General features: G+C 37.8%; 1 protein-coding gene across 39 annotated transcripts in view; it reads right to left on the bottom strand.

Annotated features, from left to right (window-relative positions):
* The window catches only part of LOC109398458 (calcium-activated potassium channel slowpoke), a gene marked incomplete at its 3' end in the record, with an annotated part of 197,830 nt that extends 179,856 nt beyond the window's left edge, over nucleotides 1-17,974 (bottom strand). For 6 of the 39 annotated variants that reach the window (XM_062846896.1, XM_062846895.1, XM_062846877.1 and 3 more), the window contains 1 exon segment: nucleotides 17,764-17,971. 39 annotated transcript variants of the gene reach the window in all.
* Between the last annotated feature and the right edge of the window lie 1,654 nt (nucleotides 17,975-19,628).

The raw sequence follows: 19,628 nt of genomic DNA on the forward strand, positions 1-19,628 counted from the left end.
CAAGCTCACTAACAGGCACCATGCCCCCAACCAGCTCGAAATGAGGGCGTGAAAATGTTTGTTCACTCTTTTTTCTCCTCTGTAGCCTTCTACCAGACCTGTCATAATCGTTCCTACTTACAGACAGCTTAAACTTGCACTTTTACAAACGGAAAACACCGTTCGCACTTTTCCTTCCGAACATTTCGACCCTTGAAGAGCGCGACCCCGGAAAAGACTAATTTTCACTTGTTCCAGCAGGAAAAAATCACTGACATTTCAAGAGTTCTCCATTGTTTCACAGGAGGTCGAGGCAAAAACGGCAAACTCACCTCCACTCGCAAGTACAGCAATCACTCGTCTGTCCGATCCGAAGTTGCCCAACTTTCCGACACTTCCTGTGCTTTTATTTTATGCGATGGTTATGGCGCAGGGTTACACACAACCCCGATACGAATCGGAACTTGAGTGCGGAGTGCGAGAGGCTCACTCACCGATGCTCTCGCTCGCGCGCCGAGATTCCAGCTCCAAGATAGCGGGTGAGGAAAATTCGCGGACGACGAGACGAATTTGCTCTCCTCGCAAGGACCCACACGGTCGCAGTAGGTCAGTCAATTTCGTATGATGATGACTCTCCAACGCGGTTGCTTTGCTTTGCTCAGGTGTTGATCCTGGACCCGATATTGTTTCATATCACTGGCATCCATCACATCGTGTGCATAGTGTGCACAGGCATAACCCCAAATCAAAACGAGTGAATATTGGTGGCGGCCTCCCAACAATGGCAAAAGGGGAGAATCTCCATCGATTGAAGATGCTCTCTTCTCGGTTTTTCTGAACGCGCTTATCTGGCTGTGGGAAATTCGATCCGATACGGGAAAATCGCGTTTACTCACATCTGTTCTGGTGTGGACCCTCCGTCATGCTGCATCCATCTGATGCTCTCGCATCGACATCGGAATCTCCAAAGCTATTGTGGTGAACATGGAGAAACATGGGGAAATCCCATGACGAAGATAAAGGACAGTAGGATACATATTGGGACACGATAACATGACAACAGTTGAGTGTGGCTTCTCTGTATAGTCTGCTCTGCACTGTCGCTTGATTGTCACGTGGTTCAAGATGTATACGGATATGGGAAACAAAATTAATTAATGGTCCACTGCACGAATTTATGCTGGCCTGCTTACTCTCACAGAAAATTTGACGTTTGAGAGGTGCCGACACCGCTCAAACGTCAAATTTCGTGTGAGAGTAAGCAGGCCAGTATAAATTCGTGCAGTAATCCATTTGACCGACCCAAAAACCATGGATTGCTTTAGACAATAATTGTTTAGACAATAACTATTTGTGGACGATAAAACTGAATCGATGTGTATTGTTGACCCATTTGTGGCGCATGAGAAGCACATTATGTACTGTTCTGTACCTTACTGCACTGTTGAAGTTCAACTGCATAAGAATCCTGATACATAGGGTCTAGGACCATTTGGGCAGGAGCACCTATTTTGGGCACTTGCTCAGTCAATTTAAAACCGATTGACTTGATTTTTCAGACACGGTCAGATAAGCAAAGTATCTAGCCACGTTCAGAAATTCAAGTCAATCGGTTTGAAGTTGACTTAGTTATATGTAACAGCAAGTGCCCAAAATAGGTGCTCCTGCCCAAATAGTCCCAGACCATATATTCAATCTCGGCAAATAAACGCTTTTCGATTCTATTTTTGCTCCATTGCTGAGCAAGCTAAGTTTTAATTAAATTTTCCCTGAGAACCATGTCATAAAATATTACTAATTGAATCTTTGGTGTAGCTCTTAGTGTAACATCGACTGAAATTTAAGAGAATAAAATAAAATAAAACGGAAGCTGATTCAGTCATTGAACGGTTGAACGAACTTAGGCCTAGGCACTAATAGAAATATCTCGATTTAGTGAACCCTCGATTTTATGTACATTTTCCAATTGTATTTTTTTTAAAACTTGCAGTTTGTATTATGATAACTTGTAATACAGGATTCTTCAGCATTTTGTCACGCGGAGCACTTCATTTCAATTGTTTTGTGAAGCACCCATAGTAGCTCCAAAGCATACCTCATGACATACTTAGTTTTATAACTGATAATTGTAATTTATTCTTGATATTTTTGGTAGATGCCTCATACTATCTTGGCTGATTGAATTCCAAAATTTGTAGCAAATTCCATAAAAAGGACATTGTGATGCTTCGGCAGATTACTGCCAAGATGGGGTCTCCAGTTAGCCTAGTGGTGAAGGCTATGGATCGCCAATCCGAAGACGGGGTGTTCGATTCCCGTTCCGGTCGGGAAAATTTTCTTGACTCCCTGGGCAGGGCATTGTGTATCATTGTACTTGCCACACAATGTACAAATTCATGCAATGGCAGGCAAAGAAAGCCCTTCAATTAATAACTGTGGAAGTGCTCTAAGAACACTAATTTGAAGAGAGGCTGGCCAAGTTCCAAGGCGAACGTCGAGCCATAAAGAAGAAGAAGAAGAACGTGTGATTAATTATTTCCAGCGCTGTCATGGTAAAATCAACTTCAGCACCCATTCACCGGTACATTCCCATTAGACCTGTTCACTTTTTTTGACCTACCCGTGTCACATCAAATTATCAATCCACATGCAAAAAAAGGCTTCAGTCCAAAAATGAGCCAAATTGATAAAGGTTTAGAGGTGTACCAAATCGATTTTGTATTTTTTCGAGCATTTTCAGGAAAATGTACTTCAATATCCAGAAAATTGCCCCAAAAGGTACCGAAAATACCGTTAAAATATAGTTAGAACAATACTCTACAACTTTGCCGAAGACACTACGGTGTTTGAAGTGCGTATTTCAAAGTTATTCAACAATTTTCGTTAAAAAATCACGAAAAAATACAATATTTTTACGATTTTTCATGTAAAAGTCATGTAATTTTACATTGTTTTACGTGACTAATTTAATGAGCTATTGCCCCTATGTGTTACGAACATTTCGTCCATACATCATTTTAGTGTAGAAATTCGCTTTCATTGACTAATTATCAAAAGTTTGTCACGTTGATAACAAAAATTGTACAGAGTTACCAGCATAAAATAAAACAAAGTTACCCATGATTTAAACGCCATTCTTTGTCTCTCTGCATCAGTTTAAACACGGTGTACAACATTTAGAAGATGATATCTTTCGGAAAACTGACAGTTTTTTGATGACGTAATTCAAATCGTTCAGAGGCGATCTAGTACTCCACATCAATTTGATCATGGGAAGAACGATTAGAATGACGTCACATGTTTACATTCAAAATGTATGTTTACATAGGTTACTAGCCTGCCTTGTGATATTTATGCCGTGAGTTTAAATTTGGTGCAGATGGTTGAGCATGAGATTGTCGATTCGAAGATTCAAGGTTCGTGTCCTGGAATAGGATTTTTTTTTTGCGTCTCGATCCAGCTATAAGTTGATGAAACTACGCACTGTATCTCATTGCAATTTGGCATCATAGCATTGTTTCGAAACCGTAGAGTGCATAGTAAGAATGAAGTTTCCCTTCATCGTGTAGTTGTGATGAATTGTGGGTAGATAGATAACAAGTAAGCTCCACCTACAGTTGTCTAATGTTGCATCCAGAAGCAGTTCCATCATCGTATTGAATTGTTTTAGCTAAATTGATCATTATCAAACAGATGCTCAATATTTCGCCCAGCTGATCTCGTCGATACGATTTATTGTCAACAAGTATAAACTAAATATCTACCTATTCAAACACCGTAGTGTCTTCGGCAAAGTTGTAGAGTATTGTTCTAACTATATCCTAACGGTATCTCCGACATCTTTTCGGAGCAATTTTGTGAATTTCTGAATAAATTTCTGCGAAAACGGCTGAAAAAAACACAAAATTGATTTGATACACCTTTAAATGTTCATCAATTTGGCTCAATTCAGACCAAACATTTCAATAGGTCCTATCTGCATTTGAGAGGCTCTCTTTGATCACTTTCTCTTTCAATTATTGCAATGTAATGGTACACTTTTCAACTATTTTTGCAGTACAAATCAAAAGACGATTGTTTTGACCATCATTCAATGCAAGGAGACATTCATAATAGAAATAAACAGTTAAGATATCAACAAAAGAGAGGGAAACCAAAGAGAGCCTTTCTTCTGCAGATAGGACTCTTAGACATGTTTGGCCTGAATTTTGGACTGAAGACTTGGTTTTGCATGTGGATTGATAATTTGATGTGTCACGGAGAATCGGAGAAAAAAAGTTTCAAAGTGAACAGGTCTAATTCCCATGGATGATTTCCTGGAGGAATCTCTGAAGGAACCGGCTAAGCAATTCCTGAATGAACTGCTGGAACGACTTCTGAAGGAATCTATGGAACAACTTTTGAAAAAATTCCTGCTGAAATTTATGAAGTAGGTAATTCTAGAAAGACTAGTTTGGGAATGTACCATGCTACTGCAGCAATTGTCCTATCGCAATAAGGTTAATCTGTACTGGGTTCCTGGACATTGCGGAATAGAAGAAAATGAAAAAGCTGATCAGTTAGCAAAAATAGGGTCATCCATACAATTCATTGGGCCTGAGCCATTTTTTGGAATAGCTCCTTGTGCCCTAAAAATGGAATTAAGGAACATTGAAAAAACAAAAATAAAACTTATCTGGTCGAATACTTCAGATTGTCGTCAATCTAAACGATTCATAGAACCAGATGCATCTAAAACACTAAGGATAATGAACCTGAACAAACATGATTTAAGTATTTACACTGGACTAGTAACAGGCCACTGCCCTTGTAAATATTACTTAAGTATAAATGGGAAATTACAAGATATTGCGGATTTTTTGAAAAATTTCCACTCTGCGGTAGCCGCCGAGTTCTACCGCAGCTGTCAAAGTCCTACCGCAGCCCTGAAAATCATCATATCATTGAAACAGATGGTTTAATCAAAGTATGCTTGCAATGTGAATTGCTCTGGGATGCAACAACAAACAATCATCATCGGCGTCGTATCCAAGGCATCCTTGACCCGATTGATGATAACTTGGTGAAAATCAGTAGTCTGACAGCTGCGGTAGCTTCCTCAATCTTCCGTAAAACGGAAATTTTTCTCTAAATTAGCAATAACAAATGTCGTTTCTGTAAATTTGAGAGCGAAAGCTCTGAGCATTTATTGTGTGAGTGTGCTGCACTTTACCAAAAGCGCCGCGGTTATCTTGATAAGGGCTTGATGGAGCCTTGGGAAATCTGGGCCTCTCATCCCAAGCAGATATTGGATTTCATACGAAATGCAGTACCTGATTGGGAAACACGCCAATAGCTGTGAGGATGATCATTTCTCCATAGTGATGAGTCTTTTCAGTACAGCAAAAATAAGGAAAATGACACCACAATAGATCAAATTAACGGTCGCAGTGGTACTATGTCCCCATCAGGAGAAAAAAAAATTCTAGAAATATTGAAGAAGTCTCTAAAGATATTTCCTAAAGTATCACTGAAAAAAATCTAAAGCAAATCCTAATTGAATTCCAGAAATAATTTCTAAAAAAACATGTATATTTTAAGAATCCATAGATGAATAATTTAACCTCTTCAGATTTTTTTGGAGAAAATCGTGGAGAAATCCCCTAATAAAAATACTAAACATTTTTTAAATGAATTCCTGGGGGAAATCCTATAGGAATTGAGGAGAAAATACACAAATAGGCGGCTGAATTTCTGATTAAATCTCTGTGTGAATTTGCGTAGGAATGTCTTCCAGCCTTTCCATAAGAATTCTTATAAGAATCTCTGAAAGAATCTGTAGAAAAAATTATGAAGGAATCCTTGGAGGGTTTTATAAGACATTCTTAAGAACTCCTTGGATGAATTTCTGGAAGAGAAATGTTTTGAAGGAATATCTTAAGGAATGTGAAGAAATCTTTGAGGATTTTCTTGGTAATCTCTTGAAGAACTTCTGAAGCAATCCTTGGAGAAAATTCGTTAGAATGCTTCTGAGAATTTTTTTGAAAAATTTCTGAATTTCTTAGCCTTAATGTATCCGTGAATCGTATTCTAAAAAACCATAAGGTATTTTTGAGAAATTTCATGGCAGATTTTCAAGATGAATGCTTTGAAAAAGTCGCTGGTGGAGCTGCTAAAGAAATCCCTAGATTTTTTTTTTTTGACAGAAATTCGGATTAAAAAAATAAACCAGGAGCAATACCTAAAGCAAATGTCGGTGAACTTTTTGGAATGAATCATTGAAAAATGGTTTAAGAGAATGCTTAAAAGAATTTTCGAAGGATTTTTCGGAAAAAATCTAGAAAAGTCCAGAAAACAAAACAGGGTAAATCTCTGTAGGATTTTCTAAATAAATCTCTGGAGGAATTTCTGCAGAAACTCATACACAACTTTCTTATACAACTTTTTGCGAAACTTTTAGAGGCATCCCTAGTGGGATTTCTGAAGAAATCTTTGGAATAATTTCCAAAGTAACCCCATTATAAATTTCTGAAATAACTTTTGAAAAAAAAAAATCCGAAAAACTCTGGAATATATTCTAGCATCGCTGGAAGCTTAATTAAAGAAATCTCCGGTGAAATGTCTAAAGAAATTTCTGAAGGAAACTCTGAACGAACTTTTGAAAGCATCCCTGGAGGAATTTCTGCTCAAATTCATGGATACTTTTTTGAAAAAAAAAATAGAATGGGAATTTCATAAAAAAAATCATGCAGGATGCTTTGAAAGTAGCAAATAGCCGAACCTTTTAGGGAACGTTCAAAAAATTACGTCACGCTTTGAGGGGGATCGGGGGTTCAGTAAAGTGTGACGACCCATACAAAAATGTCAGAGGTCCCATACAAAAAGTGTGACATAGGGGGAGGGGGTTGAAAATGGACGATTTTTGCGTGGCGTAATTTATTGACGTTCCTTTAACAGATACACGTATTTCGACTTTTAACGTTCCCGAGCGTGTCGCTTCACGATTTGTTACTGTAGCAAAAGCTGAGCATAGACCACTCAGTTACTCACCATAAAATTCCAAACACTGAATTACACAGCGCAACATTTTTTTTGTCTCAAGAGCAAACTTATGTGTCTCCGAAGGATTTTGGGCCGCTGAACCCGAATCCGGGCTCAGATTTGCTCTAACACCTCACAATTTTGAGCTATACCTCAATTTATAGGGCAAAATATGCGATTTTGGACTTTTTTGACTGCAAGCCATAAAGCAAGGAAATATTTTTTTTAAGCAATCAAAAGGTTAATTGGTCAATTTACATCTAAATTAACGACACATGCAAAATATTTCGGTGTACCTAATCAAATTTGATAGATTTAAGCATTTTATGTGAGTATGAAAACTTGCATGCAACTTTTGGAGGGTGACTTGTATGGGAAATATCGTACCTAACATAAATCGCTTAAAACTATCAAATTCGATTTGATAAAACAAAATATTTTGCATGAGTCGTTAATTTAGATGTTAATTGACCAATTAACCTTTTGATTGTTTAAAAATAATATTTCCTTGCTTTATGGCTTGCAGTCAAAAAAGTCCAAAATCGCATATTTTGCCCTATAAATTGAGGTATAGCTCAAAATTGTGACGTGTTAGAGTAAATCTGAGCCCGGATTCGGATTCAGCGGCCCAAAATCCTTCGGAGACACATAAGTTTGCTCTTGAGACAGACAAAGGGTAAATTTTTGTTACGCTGTGTTATTAGTAAGGTACAAAACTAATTAAAAAAGTACTGCATGATCATTAAAAATATCGAAATTTGAAATACCGACGACAACTGCTTAAAGGTTTTCGTGTAGTGTTTGGCGTAGCAGTCTCTCGGGGATCACAAACAACTATACTTCCTGTGCAACTCTACTTCCATCATTACGATTTAACAAAATCGTCAAAATATCAGTTCAGTTACAACGATAGTGATCTGGAGTACTGGTCAGCATCAAGTCGTTGCCTGTCATTATCATCTTGACATTGATTAGCGTACAGTAATAAGGAAGGTGATGCCACATCAGTAGTCAACTGACATTGCGATACTCTGAGACTGAGTAGGTTCTCGAACCAGATGACTGAAAGGTCTAGTCCTGTCACGGTCGCCATGAGGTAAACCGGGCTTTGAATGAGTAAATCGCACAAAATCGTTGCAGGACTGAAATCAAGAAACAAGATGATCAATTCCTTTATGGATAGAGATATCGCTTCTTCTTTACGTATTCACTCGAATTAGAATGGACAGTTGAAAAAGTCATACTGGAACCTTAGTGAATCCAAAACAGTGTAAAAAATTGTCAGACAATAGAGGCATGAAACAAGCAATAAAGAATGCGCGGCGATTACTCTTTATCGCAACTGGTAAAAGATAATGACATGATCTCGAAAGTTTTTGTTGCAGACAAAACGAACGCATAATTTGATGCGTACTTTTCAACTAGTGAATAATCGATTACTAACCCAAAATCAAAACTGTTTGATGATAGATCTTCAAAGCGTTGTAGTGTTTACCGTCTCGAAGTTACCACTGGAAAATCTCAATGCAAGCCTTAAAAATCTCTATACTTTGGTGTATGGTTTTCATTCTATTCTGTACATGTTGGGACAAACCTATGTCGCATTAGGTGGATTGTCTCAACAAATGCAGGTTACGACATTGTCATTATTGTTGGTTGAATTTTGATTCAGTAATAAAAAAAAATGAAATAAAAAAAAAACAATTTGCAATACATCGTTAAGGACAAACGTCTTGAAATCCAGCTTCAGCAGTGCATCAGAACTTCAGACGCACAAATCTCGAGAAGCAAGCTTAACACAACAGAGCATTTTATTATACTCTTCTTGCTCACTTGTAAGAGGCTTTAAATGATAAGCTCAGGTGTACTGGTTTTGTTTACGAACCGTTTTGTGCCATTTTTTTTGTTTACGATCGTGAGTCGGTGCCAAAGTCGGCCATTTTGGAATTCTAACAAGTCTGTCCTTAACGCCGTACAATAAATATCGCCCCGAATGATCCATTAATAGGTTTCCTATAATCCATAAGAATTCTGGAAATCCATAAACAGTTCTGTGGATTCATATAAACTTTTCGAATTAATATTACAAAACTACATTCCGATAACATGTCATACCGTTATTATTCACGAAAATCACAAAACACGACTACCAATTTAATGGGCAATTTGATATAACTGGCGAAAGTAAATAATTACGTGAAGGTCACCTTTCATTAAATTTACTGAATTTCAAACGAATACCATACCATGTTCTTTGCAATCACTATTTTCCTCTATTATGGCTTCATTAGACACGCATCGCGAAACAACTGCTCCAATTTTCAAGTTTGGCTTTTCCTGCATGAACCAAGTGTTTGTTCCATTCCACCACTACAAAAAGGACTGGCGAACAGTTCCTCCTCCTCTCACATATTCCACAAGGTATACAATCGTTCCGTTCACAAAACACAACACTTTTACTTGTTTTTTTTTCACTTTTCATTAAACGTTGCATGGTAGCTTGCTTCCTTACGCTCCTACGGGAGCAACACGCGACGACACACATTGCAGCAGGTGATGGCCCCGTTTTACTGCCCTGCTTTTCGAGCATGCCCACACACAAACCACCACACAACACAAAACAGTTTCTTCCTCCGTGTGATAATTATTCATAACTTCCCGAACAGGAACACAGAACACGCTTCCCCATTATTGTTGGGGCCGTCCATTTCTTTTTGGGCTTCCTCTCAGCAGTTAGACTAGCTACTCTCAAAACTGAATGGACGAAAATTTTCCCGTTCGAACGGTTGCGTTTTTGAACAGCTATAACTTCTTTATTTGATATGTAAAATTTCCTTAAATTTTATCAGATAATAGAGACTACAATATATGTAATACATACCCGAAGCAACACACATGTCATAAAGAGCTAGGACAGCGCAGATTTTGGTTGTGTAGAAGTTAATTTGACGTTATTTTAGCGTTGTGTTGAAATAACGTCAAATTAACTTCTATACAACCAAAACTCTTATATGACATGCGTGTTGCTTGGGACGTATATATATTACGTACTAGCTTTCCCGGCAAACTTTGTCTTGCCAATCTTGTGGTGGATTGTCAGACTGCGCTCATTTAGCACCGCACTCTAGATTGATTTCATTTCGATCATGTTGATTTTCTTCCCAGATCATCAAAAATCAGCACTTTTTCAATTTTCTTACTGTTTTTGATGATTTTCGTAACTTTTACTATTTATAAACACAGCCACCATGAGTACGAATCAAACCATGCAAGAGTCATCCTGACCGGTTCACCCGTTCGTGAGTTTTGTTGCCTCAAAGGAACTTCAAACTCATTTTTATATATATAGATATGATCCATCCGCACTTTATAGCTAGTCAAGTTAGACGCCCTTAAACATGGAACAACACTCCAAATCAATTGCATCATACAGTCGAGTCTCCTATTAGACGTTGCCACCCACTTTACGCCCACTGCAATTTCCCAGCTATCTTGTAACCGATCAAGCTGATTTTTTGACTGTGATTATAGAGTATACTACAAGCTTGTCACATTCCAAAAATGAACTGAATTGGTTGGAAGACAACCTGGAAATTACGGTGGGTGTAAAGTGGCTGGCAGCGCCTTATAGGAGAGCCGACTGTACTTAATGAAATCCTTATTATTCCTATTTTCAGTAATTTTATATTCTTTTCATTATAATTTCGTGTATCGACTTTTCGGACCCTAGAACAGCATACCCAAAAACCTTATTTGCCTTATTAGCCTACAACTCATTCTACGAGCCTAATATCAAAACATGACAGTCGACAAGGTTGTAGCGTTAAGACTCACGCGTAAAATATATGAAAATTCATGAAATAGGGTATGTGTGCCCAGGCTTGTCCGCACTGAGCGCATGAAAATTCTGCTCTTTTGATTTACATTATCAAAACCATTGTATTTATGTAATCTTCCTATTTTACCTGATAGAAGGATGTTTGAATATCCTAAATGTCACTTTGAACTGTCAAAATATCGCACCGCAGTGCCGCACTGAGCGTGCAAAGAGAAATTCACTGGGGTGAATTCACCCGGGTGAAATTCTCTTTGCGCGCACAGTGTGGCACTGCGGTGTGGTTTTTTGACAGTTCGAAATGACATTTAGGATATTCAAACATCCTTCTATCAGGCAAAATAGGAAGATTACATAACTACGATGGTTTTGGTGGTGTAAATCAAAAGAGCAGAATTTTCATGCGTTCAGTGCGGACAAGCCTGTGTGTGCCATCAGTAATCTCACGATCCCATATTCATCCTAGTCGAAAACAAGCGATAACGGCACCGATTGATTCCGTTCTTTTTGTTTTCATGGGTGCTCATTTCTAACAAAAAATACAAAAATAAGAAACAAAAACAAACAGCGCTTTAATCCTTAGTTTTTCGTAGGATGAAAATGGGAGCCACATGCTTAGTAAGGGAACCAATACCCTATATTACAAATTGGATGGTCGGATGTTTTGAATTCCAAACAATTTTTAAAACACTAATACTCCATTGCCATTCGGATGTTCACATACATTATGGGCTGTTCATAAACCACGTGGACTTTTTGGACGGAGGGGGGTCTGTCCAAAGTCTACGCTCCATACAAGTTAGTTTCAAAATTTTTGTATGGACAAAAGTCTACGAGGGCGGAGGGGGGTCTAAGATGACCAAATTTTAGTCTACATAATATAAACGGTCAAATGTTTTCCCAAAGTAATGAATTAACGCTGAACTTTAGAGGGTTAATTTGTTTATGAAAATCAAGGCAACATTCATTTCTTGAAGAAATTCCTTGTTTCCGATATTCTTTCGGAACGGACTCTAAATACAAATCTTTCCAAGCAAACATTGGATTGGACAGAATAATACTCTTTAACGACATCCTCTAGTAATATTTCCAGAAAGTTCTACAAAATAGGTTTAGGTACGTAAACTTACTGAGCAAACTCCCGTGACCTTGCAAAAAACGTGCTTAGGAGTTATATTAAGATTTTTTTAGGGATTTACTCAGGCTTTTATCTGAAGCAGTTTCAAATTAAACATGCAATTATTTTGAGAAATCCATTTAAATTTCCTCTGACTTCTCTTTCCTGAAACTGTCTGAAAAATACTACACATAACAACATTGTGTTCAGTCAGACATTCCTCCAGGATTTCAATACGGAATTTCACTATGAATACCATTTTTTATAGACATTTCACAGAAAATCATGTCTACAGATTTTCAGGGACCATCTTCATTACCTTACTAGAAAGCACCACAAAAAAAGACAAAACTCCACAACAGTATCTTCAAAGAAATTTTAGGGAAATTCTTCCAAGAGCTCTGAAAATCCACCAATAAACTAAAGACTGGACTCGAAAAAAATGAGACGCTCAAAATAATGTATAACTTTTGATTGCGTTCACAAAAATAGCTGATTTTTTAACCAGGAATAGCATGTTATGTGTAGTTAATGCCCTAAAAATTTCATCAAAATCGGTTCAGTATTGGCGCAAATATTGTCGATACAATAAAATGTGATTTTGGAAATTTTGGGCTTCCATTTTAAAAATTGTTTATGCTATAACTTGGTTGTCAAAACATCTGAAAATTAGACTGTAAGTTCTTCAAGTGAGTCATAACAAGTGGTGAAAATTTCATTATAATCGGTTTAGTACTTTTTTTAACAATTCAAAAAACGGGGTTTTCAAATTTTGGGCACTTTTTAACATTTAAAAATCAGTGTGCATTATTTTTACTGTAGTATTGGCAACACTGTCCCGATTTTTTTTTTTGAAACTTTGACAGTGTAAAATCGTTGTGTTAATCTGTTCTCAGTGAAAATTTCAGCCATTTTGATTGAACATTTTAAAAGTTAGAGCAGTTTGAATGTCACTATACCAAAAACCACATCTGCTTATTGTGACATAGTGCTACATATATGGATATAACTTTTTAAAGGTCAAATCAAATTGAATGAAATTTTGACACAATACATCTACATACATACTTTTTGTACAAAAAAATTTTCATTGAAATCGGTTCAGTAATTTTGGCTCTACAGTTTTAGGTAAAAAATGTGATATTTTTAAAGTGTTTGTTTGGTCTAAGATTCTCAAATGGTAAGTCTTTTGTTTCGACCTGGGACGGGACGTGACAGCTCATTGGTACAAGCCCTCTTATTCTTTTTGTTACTGTTCATACGGGGGTTGCTCTAGTGTTGCCAACACTTTTCATATGCAAATCAATCAAAACTTGTTGACTAGTTTTATTTAGCATTCTACTTCAAAGAATGAGTTTGAAAACAATCTGATCTTCCTCGTTTGGATCTCACACACAGACTTCCATCCCTTGCCTGCAAACCTTCGGATTCATCGAAAATTAGTAAAAATGAAGCCCAGAATGATACACATCACTGCGCCCATAATGTATCGTTTTGCACTTCATTTCACCATGTCAAGTTCCGGATAAAAACAGCACAGAAAGTGAGAAAAACGATTAATGTTGTTAGTTATTAATTATCAATCATACGAGGTTTAAAAAACCCGTGACTACTAGCAACACGGCTAACTCAATAACAGAGTGCCCTCTTGTAAACGAACGTAACGCGGCGCAACGCTGCTTTTGTCAAATCAAACAATCAGAAGTGGTCTTTTTTGACAGGCAAATGGTTTCATATTTGCACTAGCACCTGACGGGTCCCGTCCCAGGTTTCGACGATATCTCCGCCAACCAGTGTACGCAAAATATGCCACCGCAAGCGAAAAATAGGCAACAAAGAAGGCACGGCAACAACGCTTTGTTTTTTCGTTAGCAGATAATGACAAAATCGCTCCCGAGTTTGTTCACAACAAAAACGGTAGGAATATTTGTCTCGTTCTATTCACATCGTGATTTTCGCATTGTTTTGCAACTGAAACTCGACTCTGAGGTTTGCGAGAGTCTTAATTCGTCCAAATGCTTATGAATTCGATGATGTGGGTCGAAAATTTCAGCAGAAAAGCCGGAATATCAGCAAACGCACGGCAAGCGATGTTTATTTTATTGCTCTCATCGCCTGACATGCGCTTGTTGCGGAGCGCCTTTGTTACCAACATGCACCGCTTAGGACAAAGCGTTTGTTTTTCGGCGTGATCCGTTTTACATACCCTGCCGCCAACACTTACCCGATTTTGATGAAATTTTTATGGTATTAGCTACACATAATGTACTATTCCTGGTCAAAAAATCAGCTATTTTTGTGCACGGAATCAAAAGTTATACATTATTCTTTGCGTCTCATTTTTTTCGAGTCCAGTCTTTATTCAGAGATCCCTCTGAAAATTATTCAAGACATACCATCAATTACAAAACAATCTCAAAGAGTTTCTACGATTTTTTAAGACTTCGAAAAACTTTGCAGGAACATTGCATACAACATATGTACTTGATATAATTATCGGTAATGTATATTTGTTTGTACGACTTTTAACTTATTAGTCTGAGATAATTTGCTCAGCATTGTAAATACAATGAACTAGAAAACCTAAATAACATGAGACACATATTTTTTTTTTAATTCCCTGACGATTCCAGCATTTTTCAAGTGAAATCTCTTGATAATTTCTCACATTTCTGCCTTTCTCGTACACCAAAGTGTACTGAAAGGCATTACGTTTACTCAAAAAACGAATTTTCGATAGAAGGCTTGGAGGGTCAAGTCACATACACCAATCAATGATGGCGGTATGGTATTCACGAGGGTGGATCATAAATCAAGATAGCTCTAAAAAAATGCATGATTTTGCCCGGAGTTCTTCACGGCGACCGGAACAATAAAGATGGCGGCCCAAAATCCAAGATGCCGGTTGTTTCATGGAGTTTAAGGCTATAAACATAAGTCAATATTGGTGTATTTCGACCAGAAAAACCAATATGGCGGTCTAAATCCAAGGTGGCAACCCGAAATTGAAGATGGCAGCATTTTAATGGAGTTTTTGGCTCTAAAACCATGCAATATGGGTATATTTGGAATGGCGGAGATGTGTGGAGTCCAAAAATGGCGAAAATAATATCCAAGATGGCGATCTAAAATCAAATATGGCGACTCAAAATTCAAGTTGGAGATTGTTTTTTTTGAGTTATGGGTATATTTGGTATGGGGAAGATGTCTGAAAATCGCGACCAGAATATTCAATATGGTGGTCTAATATCCAAGATGGCGACACACAATTCAAAATGAATCAAGAGCCAGATAAACTATATGATTTCTGGTGCAATAATATGGATTTTTTAACGGATGAAAGTTGGATTTTCATCAGCATGTCATTTGAGTTTTGTTGAGATGGGTTTTCGAAGACACGAGAAAGGCGCCATCACCGCTAGGTAGATTAATTAGGGATTTCTTTTTTCAAATAGTAGGCATCCTGCTTTAGCTTCTTACTAAAATTGGAAAAAATAAAATAATTTTTTTTCTGCTCCATGCACTAGTTTTCGAGTGAATATTCCTGAATCAGATGAACTGCGTATTTTGAGTACCAAGTGTGTTATGAACTTCTGAGAATTCCAATAAAGATTTCCATACTCTTCACGGCGTGTGTATGGGAAAAGTTTATAACAAAAAAATGGGCATCGTCAAACTTTTCGCTATTCAAAAATAGAGGCTTTCAGCTTTCATTTGCAGGGTCCCTCAAAAAAATCCACAGAGGGATCCCGAACAACTTTTTCAGAATACTGTTTTTCCCCATACAAAATGCACGGTTCCAAATTAATCCCTATTTCTACTTAACAAACATACCCAATTTTTGTATGAAAAAGTTCCCCCGATGAAATATTTCGATGTTGGGCTTGAATGAAAGCTGGTAGCGTCAACTTTCACGTAGCGTAAAAATTAGCGATGCCCATTTTTTTGTAATAAATTTGTTCTACCAGACACACCGTGTCTTTACTTTAATTTCTAAAAGGTCAATCAAATCTATCAGTCTTTTCACCAGAATATTAATTACAAGATTCTTCAAATTGCACTACGATTCACTTTAATTGCAATTACTCAACGTCAACAGCAGAGTCATGTTTGCGAAACTGATGCAAGTTTGTTAAATAAAATCGTTTCAATTTTTTTGAAGAATTAAGCTTTGAAATGCAAAGTTTGGGTACCTATACATATTCAACTTAAGTTCTTAAGGCAATCTGCTAAAATGTGTCAAGTTCGATATATAAATTAAGAAGTTATAGCTGCTAAAAACATACTTAGCCACTTTTTGATGAAAAAAGAACACTGAACTTTCAATTTTGAGAGTAGCTGTCTCTTGAGTCTTAAAATTCCACTGCACGAAATTTGACACAACACACCATACCGATGACGACGCATAGCACACTTTGTGTTCCTGTTTTTCCGAAACGTGCATCAAACTAACGACCCACCCGACACCTTTCCACACCTCCTGCCGGAAGGCAGACAGGGTGCGGGCTATGTGGAGCAGGACCTAGCAGAGCACAGGCTCTCGCATCGCTCTCAGGTCCTTTTGTGGCTCTCTCTTCGAGCCCGACCCGATTCTCTCGTGTACTCCCAAACTGTTCGCGCTGGCTAGCCCCAACTTTTGCTGCTGCTGCTGCTGTTCAACACTGTTCGGGTTCTTCAAAGGTCTCACCAGCCCTCTGTCCCCCACACTGCACTCCCGTACGCCACTTTTGCTCCACCAAGGGTCACAGTGTTCCAGAGAAGTACACTTTTGATGAAAAACTCAATAATTCTTCTGAATGAGGAGATATCAATGCGGTGCCATCGACTACTTGTTTTATGCATTTTTGATCTTGTAAAAGAGTTGTCACTTTTTTGTACCATTTTTTTAGCATTTCAGTTCAATTTTCGAAAGTAAAATGTTTTAACTGTAGATTTAAGCGAATAGAAAACATTACTGAAGAAGGACGTGTCGTAAGCTCACTTTATATCTGTTCAACGACCCTAAAAATTAGCAGCGTCTATTCACAACGTTTTTGAATTACAAGAAAATATGTTTTCAAAATTCTAGAATTGAAACTTATTAAAAAGGTACACTTGATGTTAAATGACTGAAAGAATTTTGAATTTTTGTTTTCCCTGAGGGCTAAAGCATTCAACGTTTGCAAAGCATTTGAACGTTCACTACATTTTGTTTTTAATTAAAAGTTGGTTTTATACCACTGTTCTTAAACAAAGTATGGACAACGTTGTCAAAAAGACTTATATGCTAGCTTATATGCGATACATGAGTTACTCAGATCCACAATTTGCACAACAATTTGCTTTCAAAAACCGAATCAGAAAACTTTTTTATGATGAAAATAGCACAAAACCTATAGCATGACGACCCTTTTACAAAGTGCACATTGAAAACCAGAAGACGATGACACTCTACTGAACTGTCCTTATAGAAGAAAAATCAACATTCACCAAAACTACACCTCCCCGAACCACTGCGCGACGGTTCAACTTTTCATCCATTAATCGAAGAAAAAGAACAAGACCACCAGTAGGGCAGAACAAAGGCGAAGAAGTGGAAAAATCCATTTTTCCCGGATTTTTCACTAAATCCGTCGGAAATTCCGCACTTTCAAACCGGAAAAGCGTAGCCCACCCGGCGGGGCACCGCAGAACGATGGAATCCACACGAATTTCGACCCGCCCGTGGCCAAAATCGGCCAGTGAAAATTTCACACACACACAATTTTCCCTTTTGGAGTGGCCCCACTCGAGCAGTCCCACGGGTGACACGGGAGCTCACGGAAAAACGTACCTTTCGGGACGAGATCACACACTATTCTGACCGAGGCAGCTCGCCCGAGTCGATAGAATTTTCCTTCCTTCGCGATGCCTTAGCAGAAAATGAGCGAATGCGTACGACTAGGGCGGCACTATGGAACGAAGCTGCGCGTCGGGCAGGGCTGGGCGGCTATTTTCGGGTGCGAATGTCACCGTTACCTGAGCCTCCCGCCGAATGTATGGCGTTATTTATAGACGACCACGCCGCGGCGTGTCTCGTCCGAGCGTTGTTTGATGTTTACGCGGCGACGGCAGTGCTGCATTCATGGGACAAGTTTATTGGCTCGCTGAAGCTTGTTGTTTCCATGTGCGGTGAAAAAAGCATTACTGAAACGATGAATGGAGGCGCATGGTATGTTGTACTATACTAGCACGAACGTGGAAGCATAACATGTGTGTAGGGGTGATCGGGGCAATATGGGCCACCTAAGGAAATCGTTCTAAAATGCACAGAAAAACTCAATAAATAATTATTATGCAATTCAGTATCATAATTTCTATTTTATACTACTCATTTTAGTATCATAATGACCAACTTTTCCGTACCGATTCATTATGCAACTGAAATGAGTTGTATAATGAAAAATAGTTGCATAATGTTCATTATGCAACTCATTTGAGTTGCATTATGAACATTATGCAACTCAAATGAGTTGTATAATGAAAAAAACATTGCATAAAATTTTGTATGGAACTCGTTGCAAAACTCGATATTTTCAGCACTCTTCGTATTTATCCAACTCGGCAAGCCTCGTTGGATAAATGTACGACTCGTGCTGGAAAAATCAACTTTTTGCAACTCGTTACATAAATATCTATTATGCAATTTAGTATCATAATTTACATTTTATATAACTCATTTTGATATCATAATGGCCAATTTTTCAGAACTGGCTCATTATACAACTGAAATGAGTTGCATAATGAAAAATAGTTGTATAATGTTCATAATGCAACTCATTTGAGTTGCATTATGAACATTATGTAACTCAAACGGGTTGCATTATGAAAAAAATCATTGCATAAAATTTTGTATGGAACTCGTTGCAAAACTCGATTTTTTAAGCACTCTTCGTATTTATCCAACTCGGCAAGCCTCGTTGGATAAATGTACGACTCGTGCTGAAAAAATCAACTTTTTGCAACTCGTTACATAAATATCTATTTGAATGTAATTGAACCATGCTTAGGAGTGTTTCCCTTCATATTGCGTCGATAAATTATGAAAACAACTTTTTGTTAATTGTTGGGAAATATTTTTGAAAACCATTGATTTGTTTGTGTTTCCCAGCTATACGGGGCAATATGAGCCACCATTTAAAACTTTTTTTGTTTTTTTAGACAATGTTTCGTAACAAATGAGAAATATAAAAATATGATTATTTAACAACAATTCAGTGTATTTTATACGAGTTCGATTGTTTTCGTTTCAAAATAATAAAGAAACATAAGCAAATTTTATCGCATTTTACTTTTAAACGCTACTTTTGATTCAACATAGGCACATGTTTCCATCACAGCCATGAATCCAAGAATGGCAACGCTGGCATTGGTTCCATCTCTCACACTCTGAGGATGAACGGGCGAAGAGAGACACGGGAGACACAGTAAGTGAGCACTTACAAATTACGTAGCATTTTTGGCCAATTTTCTGTACTCCCTCCCACCCGTAATTTGTTTTCCCATACCTAAAACATGGCTCGTAGCAATATCAAGAACTCCCCCCTCCCCCTCCAATGCTACGTCATTTATGGCCGTTGCCAAAGAGGATATCTTGGAGGTGTCTTGGTGGCGTTCAGGCTGCTATGTGACCAATTTTTTCGTTCCGATCGCCGCTTG

Source organism: Aedes albopictus, chromosome 1 (assembly GCF_035046485.1).
Source record: "Aedes albopictus strain Foshan chromosome 1, AalbF5, whole genome shotgun sequence".
Taxonomy (NCBI): domain Eukaryota; kingdom Metazoa; phylum Arthropoda; class Insecta; order Diptera; family Culicidae; genus Aedes; species Aedes albopictus.